Below are 18,926 nucleotides of genomic sequence, written 5' to 3'. Positions count from 1 at the left end.
CATGGATTTTGATTAATCCATGGTATTATTTCCCCCACAGTATTATTAATCCATGGGGGAAAGGTGGACTACTCAATAAATGATGCTGGAACAATTGACCCTCCATACAGGGGTATAAAAGAATATTTGGCTAACTCCACCCCCAAAAAGCAAATTCAGATGGAATAGATGGTGAATATGGAAAAGGAATGCTAGCATATTTATCTGAATATTTTAGCCACTGTATACTTGAAGAACAAGTTTAGTTTAGAGGAATTGTATATATTATGGTCCTGGGACTTCTTTCTGTGTATGGTTATTTTTCATCCTTCAAACAGTGGAATAATGGCTAAAGAAAGGTTAGGAAGCAGGATTTCCAAGGATTAAAAATTAACTTTAAAATAATCAAATTGCACATTAAAAAAAAATTGAAACATTAGTTTAACTGAGATTAGTTAACTAAGATGTAATTAATAACCGGTAAATTTCCAGAGTATTTGCCTTGTTTATAAATAGAAGAATCCCAGTTTAGGGGCACCTGGGTTGCTCGGTCGGTTAAACTCTGATTTTTGCCTAGGTCATGGTCTCGCGGTTCCAGAGTTCGAGCCCCGTGTCAGGCTCTCTGCTGTCAGCGTAGAGCCTGCTTTGGATCCTCTGTTTCCCTCTCTTTACGCCCCTTCCCTGCTCACTCTCAGTCTCTCTCCTCTCTCTCAAAAATAAATAAACATTTAAAAAATTAAAAAAAGAAAATCCCAGTTTAGGGGATTAATTTAGGCAAAAAGGGGTACTTGTCGGCTTTTGTAAACAGACCCTAACAATATCAGCAATACAACTAGCATCAGAGGTATCTGGAACCAGAGACTCAGCTGACATTAGGGTCTCCTTCCTACCCTTTCTTCCTTTTTTTTCTCTCCCTAATTCATTTGTTTTTCCCTTGTTTTTGATCTCCACACCATCCCAAAGATTGACTTTCTTCTAAGGGCCGGGAAAATAGTTCTTAGCTCTTAGGCTCACTTCCTCAGAGATAAAGGGATTCTCTTTGAATAGCTCCAATTCCAGAAGTTGTTTCTCTCTCATTAGGTCATACCAGATTCTTCCTTTAGGAAGAAATAGTTTTCGTTCTCTTTACTTCTATAGTACTTCATCTGTTCTTCTAAGACACTTTATCATTCTGCCCTCTACTGCCTCCCTAGAGAGCTTATCTTTCTTAGTAGACTGTAAATTCCAAGAGGATGGTGATTATGATTAGGTCTTGTTCTTTGTTTTGTTTTGTTTTCTAGTTATTATAATCTATAACACTAACAGTAGTTAAGAGGCTTAAGAATATTTCAAATGAACATTTATTTCTAAGGCAGTATTCAGAGTTCAATCTATTCATCCAGAAGATAAACATTCTTCACATAGTTTTGTGATGTAGCAACTTTATTCAGCAGCATAGGGTAAGGTACATGCAGCCCATTGAGTATCTCACTTCAGGGAAGAGTACAGCAGAGTAACAATTCACCACTATGTGGGGGATGGGAATGTTGGTGGGGAGGGATACATGTAGTTAATAGGGCAAGAACACCATGAGTCTATAGTTAATGATACAAGAGATTCCAGCAGGCAGACATTTGGTATAGTGGTAGAAGTCACTGAGACCAGAGCACCTGGGTGGCTCAGTTGGTTAAGCGTCCTACTTCGGCTCAGGTCATGATCTCACAGTTTGTGAGTTCGAGCCCCATGTCGGACTCTGTGCTGACAGCTCAGAGGCTGGAACCTGCTTCGGATTCTGTGTCTCCTTCTCTCTCTGTCCCTCCCCAAATTGTGCCTGTCTCTCTAGGTCTCTCAAAAAATAAATAAACGTAAAAAAAAATTAAAAAAAAAAGTCACTGAGACCCAGAAGCATCAATACAGATCTTGGAAAGGGACTGACAATGAAAAAAATGACCTAAGAAAGAATGAAGATGCCAGAGAGATAGCCAAGGATGACCTAAACTGGTAAAATACTCTAGCAGAAAATCATCAAAGGGGATTTGCCAGATATTAGAGCTGACAATGCTAGAATACAGTGACTGGTGGTCCTGTGAACCAGAGGAAGGATTGAGTTTGAAGCTGGGGACCAAGGGACTTCACCTATGTAAAAAAGACAGAAACAAGCTTGGGCCCTACGAATATAGTGTAGAGGCAATATCCAGAAACATGTTTGAGAAACAAATGGGTGAACACAGATGCCACCTCTCATTCCCCTCTATTACACCTTCAGGAATTTACCTTTTATTGTGAGTATGGAAACATCATGTGTGGTGAAATAAAAGGGGAACAAATGATACTTCTATCTTGAGTTGTTTTTATTCAGGATAATTTTTTCTCCTAATCACAAACTCCATCTTGTGAAAATTTATCTTCAATATATTGACAAATTCTTTTAATGTTTATTTGTTTTTTTTGTTTTGTTTTGTTTTGTTTTGTTTTAATTTTTGGGACAGAGAGAGACAGAGCATGAACGGGGGAGGGGCAGAGAGAGAGGGAGACACAGAATGCGAAGCAGGCTCCAGGCTCTGAGCCGTCAGCACAGAGCCCGATGCTTTGCAGAGGCTGGTAAAATGTGTCACATAGTACCACCTTCAATGATTGAAGCTTAACTTGAATTAAGTTCTATCAATCATTGGTCATGTGACACAGAAAATATTATTTCATGTCTCTGACGTGGGATTCTTTATCTGAAAAATAGGACTGATGCTAAATATCTGGTGGTTATGAAGGTGAAATAAAATGCTATGTTAATACCATTGATACAGGACCTGTCTTACAGTAGATGATGTGAATGCCAGCTACAAATAACTGTCTATGGAATTTAACAATTGTCCTTGTTTTTATCTTATTTTTTGGAGATAATAAATTTTAACACTTGTTGGCTAACATACTGTATTTACTAAATTCTTGGTAACTTGGAAACTGCAATGATATTTCCACTTCCAGTACATGAGGAGTGGTCCTGGGGGAAGTTCTGCTTCAGGTACTGATAGACGAGACCATTATGGTCCATCCTTCTGACTAAAATTGTTTTTAAAAGCTGAGGTTGACAGATAGTCAGTTTGAAGTCATTGGAGAGCAACCAAAGAAGTAAAAATTTATGGACCAAGATTGAGGAGAGGAGGGAAACCAAGAGCGGTGCCTGGCGCTGGAGACTGCTTTCTTCCTTAAGGTGGTTGTCAATTTCAGAAGCAGAAGCGGAAAATGTGAAAAGTTTGGTTTTAAAATTATTTTTGAAAAGGTAACATATTCGTAAAGTACAACATTTACAGTATACATGGAGAATAGTGAAAGTTTCCTTTTCATTCCTCTTCTTTAGGTACTATTTCCCTTTCCACAAGGCAACCAGGATTATGCACGGTATATCCTTGTGTATCTGAAAATTAGATTATTCTTATAGTAAAGAGTGCTATATATATTTCCAACGAGTGGCATGGCAGATCCGTCAGTATCTGTTTGAAGCCAGTTTACTACTCAGATAGAGCTGTTGCTCAGGTTAGTCACCTTCAACCAATATTCTTAGATATTTGTGTAAAATATATTGAGGGGAAACTCATTTCAAAGTAAATATTGTATGTAGACACTAATCCACTTATTTATTTCCATTTGTAACTTAGCCAATGCTCCAAAAATAAATTGTAGAATACTTTCTGTAAGTTTTGTAGTTTTCTTCTGTCTCCTGTTTTCTTTTATGAATTTTCCAAACAACATAAATTTGTGAGAGCCTTGATAGGCATTGTGTGTGGGTCTTGCAAAAATACTCAATGGTATTTGACCAACTGATGCCTGAGTGGCTCAGTTGGTTAAGTGTCCAACTCTTGATTTCAACTCAGGTCATGATCTTCCGGTTGGTGAGATAGAGCTCCACACTGGGCTCTGCACTGACACCACAGAACCTGCTTGGGATTCTCTCTCTCCCTATCTCTCTGCCTCTCCCCCTCTATGCGTGCTCTCTCTTTCTCTCTCTCTCTCAAAATAAATAAACATTAAAAAGATACTCAATGGAGATATGTTGGCACAATAAAACTTCTTAAAACTTCTATAACTGTTGTCTACAATAGAGTGGGGTCCATTTAACTTTTTCTTAGTGTTAGTTGCCTAGGAAAACCTGAATTAATTATAATTTATTCTATTGATGACTTAATCCTGCTCAAGTTACCCTCCTAATGTTTTAATTAATATCCTTACCTAAATTTATGCTGGTTTTTGTTCCTCTTTTGTATTCTTCTGTTTTACCATCTAGCTTTAATATTAGGAGCCTCCTGTTTTAATTTCCCACCCATTCTAATTTGCCCACTTATTGAGTGCTTTTAATTTTTAATCAATCTTTATTTTTAATATCAGTCTGCTTCTTTAAATTTTAATTTATTTCACTAAAAAAATTCTTCTCGACATGATAGACACTTTTCCAAAGAAAACATCCAGATGGCCAACAAATGCATGAAAAAATGTTCAGCATCCTCATCATCAGGGAAATACAAATCAAAACCACAATGAGATACCACCTCACACCAGTCAGAATGGCTAATATTAACAACACAGGCAACAACAGATGCTGGCGAGGATGTGGAGAAAGAGGAACCCTCTTGGACTGTTGGTGGGAATGCAAACCAGTGCAGACACTCTGGAAAAAAGTATGGAGGTTCCTCAAAAAATTAAAAATAGAATCACCCCACAACCCGGTAATAACACTACTAGGAATTTATCCAAAGGATACAGGAGTGCTGATTCTTAGGGGCACACGCATCCCAATGTTTGTATCAGTGCTACCAACAATAGCCAAATTATGGAAAGAGCCCATTGTCCATCAACTGATGAATGGATAAAGAAGACGTGGTATACACACACCCACACCCACACCCACACCCACACACACACACACACACACACACACACAATGGAATATTACTCAGCAGTCAAGAAGAATGAAACCTTGCTGTTTTCAACAAAGTGGCTGGAACTAGAGAGTATTATGCTAAGCGAAATTAGCCAGTCAGAGAAAGACAAATATATGACGTGACTCATGTGTGGAATTTAAGATGCAAAACAGATGAACATAAGGGAAGGGAAGCAAAAATAATATAAAAACAGGAAGGGGGACAAAACATAAGAGACTCTTAAATATAGAGAACAAACTGAGGGTTGCTGGAGGGATTGTGGGTGGGGGGATGGGCTAAATGGTTAAGGGGCATTAAGGAAGACACTTGTAGGGATGAGTACTGGGTGGTATAGGGGATGAATCACTATATTCTACTCCCGAAATCATTATTGCACTATATGCTAACTAACTTGGATGTAAATTAAAAATATAATACATAAATAAATAAACAAAACATTTAAACTTACAAAAAAAGAAAAGAAAGAAATTCTACAATCCAGTGTGTTCAAGGGATTTTCTTAGGAAAATGGTGCCATGAATAAATAAGTTTGGCAAACAATGACTGAAACCTAGATATTATTTACTGCTATATCATTTAGTGCCTTTAACATCCTAATGTGAATTTTGAATCTTTCCAAGAGTACAATATAATATGTAACTATTGGATAAGCCAGTTCCTGGAAGGAAATAGGTGGTACATTCACAGTGGGTAACTGAGAAACATTTAATAGAAGGAAGCCAACATGGGAGAATAGAGTACTGTTACCATCTCCAGGCCTAAAGAGGCAACTAAATGGAGATGACTGTCTCACAGAAGCTGTGACTCTGGTAGGAAGACAGCCAACTAACTAGTGGCAATCCGGCAGAAGGGAAATAAGAGAGTCAGGAATAACTGGCTATCTTCATTTCCCCATCTCCTTTAATGTCCAGCTTATCTCCCCATTCTCCCTCAGCCCTCCTCCCCCTTAGCCAAATCCAAGAGGAAGGCAGAGAGGGCAAAGGAACCTATAGTCCATACAGATCAGCTCTTTGGGCACAGAGCAGAAGGGAGACTGGTAAAGAGTGGGAAGCAAAATATTCTGTACAACTGTGGATTCCTTTTTTTCACAGATGACTGTTTGGGACTGCAGTATTCTGCAGAACACGTTTTCAGAAAACTTGACATTATCCATTTATAAAGATATCCAAACTGATACATATGAACACATGTTTTAAAAAGCGATGACGGAAGGTGCCTGGGTGGCTCAGTCCATTAAGTGTCTGACTCTTGGTTTCACCTCAGGTCATGATCCCAGGGTCAGGGGATGGAGCCCTGCAAGGCTTGCTCCCTGTTAGGAAGGCACTGTGCGTGTAGCTTCTTTGGGATTCTCTCCCTTTCTCTCTGCCTGTCTCCTGCTCACAAGCACTCTTTCTCTCTCTCTCTCTCTCTCTCTCTCTCAAAATAAATAGTTAGGGGCACCTGGGTGGCTCAGTTGGTTAAGCATCTGACTCTTGATTTTGGCTCAGGTTGTGATCTCACAGTTCGCTAGTTCAAGCCCTGCAAGGGGCTCCACACTCACAGTGGGAGAATCCCAGCTTGGGATTCTCTCTCCCTCTCCCTCTGTCCCTCTCCCACTAGTGCTCTCTCTGTGTCTTTCAAAATAAATAAATAAACATTTTTAAAAAGGCTGTTGGGGTGCCTGGGTGGCTCTGTCAGTTGTAGCTCCGTCAGTTAAGGGTCCGACTGTCTTGATTTAGGCTTAGATCACGGTCTCACAGTTAGCAAGTCAAAGCCCGGCATCAGGCTTTGCACTGTCAGTGCAGAGCTTGCTTGCGATTCTCTCTCCCTGTCTCTCTGCCCCTCCCCCACTCATGTGCACCTGCACACACACACATATTCTCTTTCTTTTTCAAAAATAAATTTCAAAAATATTGACCTAGAACTTAAAAAACAAAAGGCTGCAAACAAACATTTAAAAAACACTCGTATAGAAAAAGTGACAATGGAAGAATCTACACTAATATGAAATATTCATTCAATTTCACTTTAATGAATCAAGTGTTGATTTTGGAAGGAGCAGAGTATAATTTCTCCAACAAAATGGTAAGATAAACAACATAATGTCCATTTTCTTTTGACTTATGAACTAGGATCACAGAGTTGGTCATTTTTGCAGAAATATTCCAGGGCTTTAATTTTCCCAGAGATCTTTATTAAGATCTGGTTATTCGGATAATTTGTCTTGAAGCATCTACTATGGCATCCATATAAATTTTCTTTTTTCCAGTTTTTAATTGATTTAACTCTACTAGAAACTCATCTGATAATAACTCTTATGGTGATTTGAGCAGTTCTTCAACAGCACTTTCACTGACTTCAGGCAATCCTGAAACTTAAATTTCACTTGCATATGTTTACATTGTGTCACTGGCTACACTGGCAAGAAAATGACCAACAAATGGGTTTGGTTCTAATATACAACGCTAATGTTATTTAGGGAGAAATACTCATAGACTAATTTTATACATGGATGTTCATTAATGAAAATACTGCATTTTGCTTCCCTAGCACTTAATTTATATAAGGGATCAAATAATGAATATACATCTTTAGAGCCCTTAGTTCAAAGGAATAAGTAAGAGTTCAGCTTCTATCTGATCTCACGAGATCTGGATAGGTGTGACTCACTATAATTCTGTTCACACTAGAAGCCCAACCATACTGTTGATAAGACAGAGAACTTCACCAATAACTCCCATTTCTTGTCAGCCAAGAATTCAGTCTGAGGGAAACAACCCATCAGTTGGTTTCTCTGATTGTGACAGCGCAAAACCTATCCTCCCCCCCACCCCCTTTTTAACATATTTAAATACCTATTTCTTTTGCAAAGGACAGTGTTTCAGGGCAATATCTGCCAGGCTATTTTCCTAATTTGAAGTCAGTCATTAAAAAAGTTAGCATACTAAGAAAAACAGTCTTGTAAGACAAATTGTTCTGTTTTACTAGTTAGTATTTTATGACTTATTATGTTTGCTGGGATTTATTCAAGTATTAAATGCCAAATATGATTACTAGGTGCTTTTTGTCAATTTAATACATACATATTCTTTTAAGAAAGAAGTGGTTTGTTTGTTTGTTTGTTTGTTTGTTTGTTTTTAAATAGAGATTCTTCTAGTTTGTTGGCAGGGCTAGAGGCAAGAAAGCAAAATTCTCCTAGCCTTGAGAGAGCTATTGAGTCTTTCAATTGACTAGAATCAAGAAATTGTGTGTTAGCTCCATAGACATTCATGGAGTGAGCATTATGTACCATGTGTTTGGCACTGAAGATGAAGTAGTGAGGACCAACTTGGTCCCTGCCTTCATGGAATTTAGGCTAGCAGATCAAAATTTAAACCTGAACTTCTGGGTATAGCATAATAAAAAGTGTTTCTAAGCAAAAACAACCCCTCCCTAAAGATTCTGTGTTGCAAAAGAAGTATATTAGACTGCTTCTGTTGCAAAAGTATATTCAAATAATTTTCATGGGTAGCTATCAGCTGAATGTCATTAAAACACAGAGTCAAAGAAAGCAATATATTTAAACATTAGTGATAGTTGTAGTTATGACTGATACATATGCTGTGCATGAAAATTAATAGTGCCATACTTGTTTGATAGGACTTTTTGGTGCATCTAAATACTCAAATCCATCACAGAAGTGCAGCTTAAACAGCAAGAACTTGTTCGGATGAACTTCCAACTTGGCATTGAGGTGCTTAACAAGTTGCACATACAAATCAAGTTGCTCTTTATGGAGAATCTAAAATTACCGATGGTTTCTATTTGGAAAATGATTCTGCCCACCAATGCTACCTCTTGATGGATAAGAACAGTTCATTCTGACAGTGTAATCAATGCAGATCGTTTTTCTGACTATGTTTTCTTCCTTTGAAAATTTCTTTTATGCCTGCACAACATAGGCAAAGCTATTACTAGTAACTTTTCATTCGTTGACAATAAGTGGTATCATCAATCCCAAGCATTTGTGACATATTAGATGTGAATATTACAGATTTACCACAAGAGAAAAATATTATTTGTTTGGTGACTTACTTTATTGAAATCCTTCTCACTATTCTCAGTTTTCATACAGGTTGCTTCTTAGTACTTTTTAGGTTTTGATAAGTTAAAGAGAAGCAATTTGCCTCACTTATTGCTTTGCACTCACCTGAGAGAACTAATTTCCATGATAGTATGGAAGGTACAGTTAACAGGGTTCACAAAACTAAATAATATGCTGTTCTTTTGAAATCAGGCCTTCTTGGGGTGGTCTTATTATCCTATCTGAAATATGCAAAAAAAAATTCCCAGACTCAACAGAAAGTAAAATAGGGGTGTCTGATGGGCTAGGTAGGTAGCACGTGTGATCTTGATCTCAGGGTTGTGAGTTCAAGCCCCATGTTGGGTGTAGGGATTACTTAAAAATAAAATATTTTTTTAAAAGTTTATTTATTTTGAGAGACACAGAGATAGCACAAGTGAGGAAGGGGCAGAGAGAGAGGGAGAGAGAGAATCTTAAGCAAGCTCCACACTGTCCATGTGGAGCCCAATGCAGGGCTCAAACTCACAAAACCATGAGATCATGACCTGAGTTAAAACCAAGAGTCAGACACTCAACTGATTGAGTCACCCAGGGGAACTCAAAATAAAATATTTTTTAAAAATAAAGTAAAATAATTTTTCTAGCCCTCTCAACATTTTGTTTCTTTCACCTCTTTGTACAGTTTTCTTATGTTTTTGTTTTTTTTTTTAATTTTTTTTTAACGTTTATTTATTTTTGGGACAGAGAGAGAGACAGAGCATGAACAGGGGAAGGGCAGAGAGAGAGGGAGACACAGAATGGGAAACAGGTTCCAGGCTCCGAGCCATCAGCCCAGAGCCCGACGCGGGGCTCGAACTCATGGACCGCGACATCGTGACCTGGCTGAAGTCGGACGCTTAACCGACTGCGCCACCCAGGCGCCCCCAGTTTTCTTATGTTTTTAGGTTTTACCCAAAATAAGTGAAAACAAATAATTTTTGAAAGCAAATAATGATACAAGAAATCTTTAGACATGTTGAAACTGCAGTAATCAAGTGGCTTTTCTACCTTACCTGTATTCACTAAGATGAGGATTCTCAAACAAGCCTGCATCAGAATCACTGGAAAGCTTGTTAAAAACACAGGTTGCTAGGCCCTATCTCCAGTATTTCTAATTTAGTAGATCTAGAGTGGTGTCTGAGTATTTGAATTTCTGAGGAGTTCTCAGGTGCAGCTGCTGATCCTAGGAAATCCCTTTCAGAACCACTGCCTTAGGAAAAGCTATTTGAATGTGTAAGGAAATGGGAATGTTGACATGGATCTATTATATGCAACCTGAACCATAGCTTCTATGGTAACCCAGAGGACCTGCCATTTACCAAGGCATTAAGAAATATATTGGGGAGGGGCTGATTTCAGCTGATCTCATGGGTCACGGGATTAAGCCCCTGGTTGGGCTCTGCACTGGCAGCACGGAGCCTGCTTGGGATTCTCTCTCTCCCTTTCTCTCTGCCCTTTCCCTGCCCATGCTCTCTCTCCCTCTCTCTCTGCCATGAGTGCTGTCTCATAAAATAAGTAAATATTTTTTAAAAATGAAGAAATAGGATGGGGATGATGACATCACTTTCTGTAATGAGCCCTGTGGTAGGTGTCTTCTGTATACAAGAAATAATATTGTGGGGGGCACAATATTATCAGTCGGTTGAGCATCCTACTTCGGCTCAAGTCATGATCCACAGTTCTTGGGTTCAAGCCCCACGTCAAGCTCTGTGCTGACAGCTCAGAGCCTGGAGCCTGCTTCAGATTCTGTGTCTCCCTCTCTCTCTGCCCCTCCCTGGCTCACACTCTGTCTCTTTCTCTCTCTCAAAAATAAATAAACATTAAAAAAAAATATTTTTAAAGGATAAAAAAAAAGAAATAATATTGTGGGATACCACAAAGGAATTGGATTGGCCAACTCCAGGGGAACAATGAGATCTTGGAGAGTTAGAGGTCAGGTGACAGTGCTGGATAGATAGAGATAAAATAGGTGAAATTACTACAATAAGCCACAGGGATGAAATGGTAATTAATATTTTGTTTCTGGGTTCTATGGTGGTGACTAATTCATCATGGAATTCCCAGAAACAAAATGGATGGGCAGCTTACCAAGGTGCCACCTGACATATAGATATAGGTCTTCTGGCCAGAAGACATAATTCAATTCCCTGTAGTGGCATTCATAATCTCTTTCAGTTCCCAAATCTAAGCTGGTTCAGAGTCTGAGGGAGTCCTGGTCTCTTTAAGAAAGGACCTTGCACTCTTCTATCAGTGTTTATGGTGAATTTTCCTTCAAACCTTCCCGAGAGTCAGTTTAACAGTTGACTCTGCACTGAGGAAAGGGAAATACCCCAAAATTCTGGGAATTATATTAGATAATCACTCTGAACTTACACTGAAACCAGAAACCAGAAATACCACTATGGTCCTCCAGTCAGGGTTTGGGTTTATGAAGGCCAGAGAATGGATGGAAGGTAAGCCTGATCCCATAAAACATTGGGTCAATGTGGTAGCCAGTTTCTAAGATGGCCCTAATGATCCTTATCTCTTATTATTTATTCCCATTAGTGATCCCTTTTTATATTGTGTCAGGGTTGGTCTCCATGACTAATAAAATATGGCAGAAGTGATGATATATCACTTTTGAGATTAGATAATAAAAAAAGACTGCAGCTACCATCTTGGGCTCTGCTCTTTGGGAAACCAGCTGCCACATCTTGAGGACACCCAAGCAGCCTATAGAAAGGAAGGAAAATGAGGTGTTTAGCTAAAGCCAGAGAAATTGAGGTCAGCCAACAACCACTGAGTAAACTTGGAAACAGATCCTCCAGTCTTCTGATGACTATAGACATCCTGAGCCAGAGCCACCAAGCCAAGTAGCTAAGCTACTTCTGGATTCCTGACCCACAGAAATAGTGAGATAAATGTTTGTTGTCTTAAGTTGCTAAATTTTGAGGTAATTTGTTATACAGCAATAGATATACTTAAAACAACAATACCCTACTGGGTTATTTGAAGCAACTGCCTGATAAAACGTCATTATATCCAAATATATTTTGACGTGCATTGTTAAATGATAATTTATCTTTTTGAAACGTACCACAATATTATTACCATACCTAAAAATTGGCAATAATTGCCTAATGTTATCCATTCAATCACTGTTCAAATTTTGCTGATTGTCTCCTGAATTTTTTCTTTAGTACTTTAGAAAGAGGGTCAGGGAGAGAGGCCAAGGAAGAAAATTATTTTAAGCAGGTTCCAAGCCCAGCATGGATCCCACCTCAAGGCTTGATCCCACGACCCTGGGATCATGACCTGTACAGAAATCAAGACGCTCAACCAACTGAGCCACCCAGGGACCCCAATCTCATGAGTATTTTTTAAAATTGTTAAAGATTCACAAAAATTCCATGCATTACAATTGGTTGGATTTTTTTTTTAATTTATAGATTCTCTCTCAATTACTTTCTTTTCCTTTGTAATTTATCTGTTGAAGAAATTGAATTATTTGCCCTTATTTGAATTTTCCTTATTCTGAATGCTGCCTACTGCATTCACATGGTATCATTTAACATGCTTATCTGTTTTGTTTTTTGTGTTTTGTGTTTTGTGTAAAGTGTTAGTGATAAAGATTTGTTCAGATCAAGATTTGTTTATTCATTTATTTACTTTGGTAAGATGTCATCATAGGTACTCCTTTTAAATTCTGAACCATGTCAATATATTTAAAAATAAACATATACAATTTTAAAACCAGTTTTCTTTCTGTGAAAAAAACCAATCATGGTGCTCGGGGCACCTGGGTGGCTCAGTCGGTTGAGTGTCTGACTCTTGATTTCAGCTCAGGTCAGGATCCCAGGGTGCTGGGATTGAGCCCTGTGTCGGGTTCCTCGCTGAGCATGGAACCTGCTTAAAATTCCCTCTCTATCTCTTTCTCCACTCCATGACCCTGGCTTGTTCGTGGACACGTGCTCTTTCTAAAAAATAAATAAATAAAAATTAAAAAAATTTTTTTTTAAATCCTTAAGAAAGAAACGCAATCACGTTGCTCAAGTAAAGCATAGCCTGAAACTTCTCCAATTTATTTGCAGACACTGATTAAGCATGATTTCATTTAAAAAAGGTGAGATTTGCTTGCCAATCCTTAGAGAGCTGGTCTATTGAAAGTTATGATGCTAGGGGTGCCTGGTTGGCTCAGTTGGGAAGGCATGTAACTCTAGATCTTAGGGTTGTGAGTTTGGGGCCCATGTTGAGTGTAGAGGTTACTAAAAAAAGGAAAGAAACTTGAAAAAAAAGAAAGCTATGATGCTAATGAGTGATACGGTAAATAAGCCTATACTTTAGATTTGATAGATTTCTGGAGTGAGCCTTTCAGGACAAATATTCTTCCTCTCCCCCCCTTTTTTAATTTTTTATAAGTGTTTATAGATTTGTAAAAGAAAGAGGGTAAGTGGGAGAGGGGCAGAGAAAGAGGGGAACAGAGGTTCCGAAGTGGGCTCCCCTGACAGCAGCAAGCCCAACTCAGAGCTTGAACCCACAAACTGTGAGATCATGACCTGAGTTGAAGTCAGATGTTCAACCGACTGAGCCACCCAGGCGCTCCTCAGGAACTAATATTCTTAGTAGCTGGATTTGATCCTATAATGAAAGGCCCTATGTGTTTTCTTTTCTTCAAGTCACCTGCATATCAGAACACACAATTTCTTACAAAGTTATACTTTTTTATTTTCTTTCTGTGAGTCTTAACAAAAGTATATGTGGCAAAGATATAGCTGGTCTGAGATCAATATCAACCTCAGAACGCCTTTAGCATTCTATGGTTTATTTAACTGGAATATCTTGTCAAATCTTTGACAAGACTAAATGAAATTTCTAGAAATCACTTAATATTTTTCCTGATAAGGGATGTGTATGTTTATTTAGATTTTTTAAAATGTTATGTGCTCCTCAAAGGAACAGTTATTTCTTGAGCCCTGTGAAATACAGTTTGGTAGTGAATTCAAGATGGATTTACCTCAAGTAACTAAGGAATGGAAGAATAGCTGCCCTATTTATTGTCTTTCCTAGAGTTAATCAAAATGGAACATATGCATTAAATAACATATAAAATATGGTAGTGCTTAAAAATTTTATGTGATGCAAATGATAGAGATTTTAGTCATATTTCTGTCTATTCTATAGATATCATTAAGTGAAATAATTTAGATAGTAAAAAAAAATACAAAAAAAAACCCTCACAAAAAACAAAAAACAAAACCTGGAGTGCCTGGCTGAGCATACAACTCTTGAACTTGGGGTTGTGAGTTCAAGCTCCATGTGGGTGTAAAGATTACTTACAATAAATAACATTTTTAAAAATCCTAAGACACTCTTGATTGCCTATCCTACAGCCACTTCTGTGAACTTCCTTGTACAGAACTCTTTTTTTGTTTGTTGTGCAACAGCTCCAGAGAATGAATCATGTTTGATCTAAGCCATGGGAGAATTTTACAAATACCAGGGCACAAACCCAGAGCAATTAAATCAAAATCTGTGCAAGTTGGGCACAGGTGAAGATATGTTCTAAAAGCTTCCCAGGTTATCCTTATATGCAGACAGGAAGTAGGGCCACAGGGCCAAACCAATTATGGCAATCCAGTCTCTTTTTCAGTGGCCAGAGGAAGATGTGTAAACGCTGTTTTGTCTGAAGAGACTTAAGGAAGATTCTGCTAAGGGCTTCTGGTAAAATTTTTCCCTGAAATAGGATAAGAATATAAAAAGAAAGATTTTTACGTGCCAATACTCCTGCTACTTGCTTGTGGCAATGTCATGTGAGAGCATAATGGTTGGTTGGTGGCCATTTGCAGCCATGAGGAAAGATATTATTGAAACAATAAAGACAACAGAGCAGAAAGATCAAAAGATTCCAAGTGTATCAATAGGAAAACAGACGCAGTGTGAATATAATGAGGATTGGGTATTAATTATAATAAACCCGACCTTACACAAATAGAAGAGTTTCAAAAGTAAAGGTTTGGTAAGGGAGTCAGAGAATCAGAAAAAGAGATAAGGTGTGAGTGGACAGATTGGAGAGAAATCCAACAAAGCAAGTTCAATTGCTTGCCAAGGTGAGACTGCACAGGGAGAACTCACAGAGAAGTCTCTTCAACTTGTCACCCTATAGGAAATAGTAGCGTTTGTGTAACTATCACCTCTGGGTCTGCAGCTGTGTCCAGTGGTGGGTCAGGGGCTGCTATTGGTTAGTAGGACCAGTAGGTGGCAAAAGAGGCAAGACACTGATTGGGGATTAAAAAAAAAAAAAAAAAAAAAAAAAAAGACAAGGTAGGACTCACTAGGTACCTCTACCATCACCAATTCTGACAGCAATGACCTTCTGAGCTTAATGGTTTCAATTCCATGCACTTTGATACAAACTCTGCTTTTGTCCAATTCTAACCTGGAACCATGTGGAAAAAGGGATTCTGGGAAATACACTTCCCAGTCTTAGCCAAGAAATGGGATAAGCAAGCTGTAATCCTTCTGGAAAGTCTAAATTTAATGGTTCAAATCAGTAATATAGACAAATGTCATTTGAAAATGACATATCCCATTACATCAGTTACCTTTTAGTTTTGCTGATTGTTTCCTTAGCCGTGCAGAAGCTTTTCATATTGATGAGGTACCAATAGTTCATTTTTGCTTATGTTTCCCTTGCCCCTAGAGACATGTTGAGTAAGAAGTTGCTGCAGCCGAGGTCAAAGAGGTTTTTCTTGCTTTCTCCTCTAGGATTTTGATGGCTTCCTGTCTTATGTTTAGGTCTTTCATCCATTTTGAGTTTATTTTTGTGTATGGTATAAGAAAGTGGTCCAGGTTCATTCTCAGCACCATTTGCTGAAGAGACTGTCTTTATTCCATTGGATATTCTTTCCTGCTTTGTCAAAGGTTAGTTGGCCATATGTCTGTGGGTCCATTTCTGGGTTCTCTATTCTGTTCCATTGATCTAAGTGTCTGTTTTTGTGTCAGTACCATACTGTCTTGATGATTACAGCTTTGTAATGTATCTTGAAGTTCGGAATTGTGATGCCTCCAGCTTCTGTTTTCTTTTTCAGGATTGCTTTGGTTATTAAGGGTCTTTTCTGGTTCCATACAAATTTTAGGATTGCTTGTTCTGGCTCTGTGAAGAATGCTAGTGTTATTTTGATAAGGATTGGATTGAATATGTAGATTGCTTTGGGTAGTATCGACATTTTAACATTATTTGTTCTTCTAATCCATGAGCATAGAATATTTTTCCATTGTTTTGTGTCTTCTTCAATTTCTTTCATAAGCTTTCCATAGTTTTCAGTGTATAGAATTTTCATCTCTTTGGTTAGGTTTATTTTATAGTTTTGGTGCAACTGTAAATGGGATTGATTCCTTGATTTCTCTTTCTGCTGCTTCATTATTGGTGTATTGAAATGCAACCGATTTCTGTTTTGGGTTTTCCATACAGAGTATCATGTTGTCTTTGAAGAGTGAAAGTTTAACTTCCTCTTTGCCTATTTGGATGCCTTTTATTTCTTTGTGATTGCTGAGGCTAGGACTTCCAATACAATATGAATAATAGTGGTGAGAGTGGACATCCTTGTCATGTTCCTGACCTTTGGGGGAAAGCTCTCAATTTTTCCCCATTGAGGATGATATTAGCATTGGGTCTTTTGTATATGGCTTTTATGATCTTGAGGTATGATCCTTCTATCCCTACTTTCTTGAGGGTTTTTATCAAAAAAGGATGCTATATTTTGTCAAATTCTTTCTCTGCATCTGTTGAGAGAATCGTGGTTCTTGTCCTTTCTTTTATTGATGTGATGCACACATTGATTGATTTGCAGATATTGAACCAGCCCTGCATCCCAGGTATAAATCCCACTTGGTCGTGGTGAATAATCCTTTTATTTTATTTATTTATTTATTTATTTATTTATTTATTTAATTTATTTTTGGGACAGAGAGAGACAGAGCATGAACAGGGGAGGGGCAGAGAGAGAGGGAGACACAGAATCGGAAACAGGCTCCAGGCTCCGAGCCATCAGCCCAGAGCCTGACACGGGGCTCGAGCTCACGGACCGCGAGATCGTGACCTGGCTGAAGTCGGACGCTTAACCAACTGCGCCACCCAGGCGCCCCAATAATCCTTTTAATGTATTGTTGGAACCGGTTGGCTAGTATCTTGTTGAGAATTTTTGCATACATGTTCATCAGTGAAATTGGTCTATAGTTCTCCTTTTTAGTGGGGTCTTTGTCTGGTTTCGGTATGAAGGTAACGCTGGCCTCATAAAATGAGTTTGGAAGTTTTCCTTCTATTTCTATTTTTGGAACAGCTTCAAGAGAATAGGTGTTAACTCTTCTTTAAATGTTTGGTAAAATTCCCCTGTAAAGCCATCTGGCCCTGGACTCTTGTTTTTTGGCAGATTTTTGATTACTAACTTGAGTTCTTTACTGGTTATGGGTCTGTTCAAATTTTCTGTTTCTTCCTGTGTAAGTTTTGGTAGTGTATATATTTCTAGGAATTTATCCATTTCTTCCAGATTGCCCATTTTATTGGCATATAACTGCTTATAATATTCCCTTGTTATTGTTTGTATTTCTGCAGTGTTGGTTGTGATCTCTCCTCTTTCATTCTTGATTTTATTGATTTTATTTATTTGGGTCCTTTCCTTTTTCTTTTTGATCAAACTGGCCAGGGGTTTATCAATTTTGTTAATTCTTTCAAAGAACCATCTCCTGGTTTCATTGATCTGCTCTACTGTTTGTTTGTTTTTTTTATTTCAATAGCATTGATTTCAGCTCTAATCTTTATTATTTCCTGTCTTCTGCTGGTGTGGGTTTCATTTGCTGTTCTTTTTCCAGATCTTTAAGGTGTAAGGTTACATTGTGTATCTGAGACCTTTCTTCCTTCTTTAGGATTGCTATATACTACCCTCTTATGAGCACCTTTGCTGCATACCAGAGGTTTGGGGCTGCCATGTTATCATTTTCATTGGCTTCCATGTACTTTTTAGTTTCCTCTTTAACTTCTTGGTTAACCCATTCATTCTTTAGTAGGATGTTCTTTAATGTCCAAGTATTCATTGTCTTTCCAAATTTTTTCTTGTGGTTGATTTCAAGTTTCATAGTATTGTGGTCTGAAAACACGCACAGTGTGATCTCGAGCTTTTTGTACTTGTTGAGGGGTGATTTGTGTCCCAATATGTAATTTATTCTGGAGAATGGTCCATATGCACTCGAGAAGAATGTGTATTCCACTGCTTTAGGATGAAATGTTATAAATATATCTGTTAAGTCCATCTGGTCCAGTGTATCATTCAAAGCCATTGTTTCCTTGTTGATTTTCTGTTTAAATAATCTGTCCATTTCTGTAAGGGGGTTTTAAACTATCCTACTGTTATGGTATTATTATCAATGAGTTTCCTTATGTTTGTGATTGATTGGTTTATATATTTGGGTTCATCACGTTGGGGGCATAAATGTTTACAATTGTTAGATCTTAGTGGATAGACCCCTTAATTATGATATAATGCCCTTCTTCATCTCTTGTTACAGTCTTCATTTCAAAATTTAGCTTGTCTGATATAAGTATGGCTATTGCAGGTTTTGTTTGTAACCATTAGCAACATTAGATGATTCTCCATCTAATGGAGAGTACTCCATCTAATGGAATAAAGGGATGGTTCTCCATCCCTTTACTTTCCATCTGAAGGTGTCTTTAGGTCTATAATGGGTCTCTTGTAAACAGCATATAGACAGATCTTGTTTTCCTATCCATTCTGTTACCCTATGTCTTTTGATTGGAGAATTTAGTCTATTGACATTTAGAGTGAGTACTGAAAGTTATGGATTTATTGCCATTGTGTTGCCTGTAGAGTTGGAGTTTCTGCTGGTGTTCTCTGGTCCTTTCTAGTCTTTGTTACTTTTGGTCTTTTTTTGTTTTCTTTCATCTTTTCTCCCCTCAG

Source organism: Felis catus, chromosome B2 (genome assembly GCF_018350175.1).
Source record: "Felis catus isolate Fca126 chromosome B2, F.catus_Fca126_mat1.0, whole genome shotgun sequence".
Taxonomy (NCBI): Eukaryota; Metazoa; Chordata; class Mammalia; order Carnivora; family Felidae; genus Felis; species Felis catus.
Note: the sequence above shows the minus strand (reverse complement) of the source record.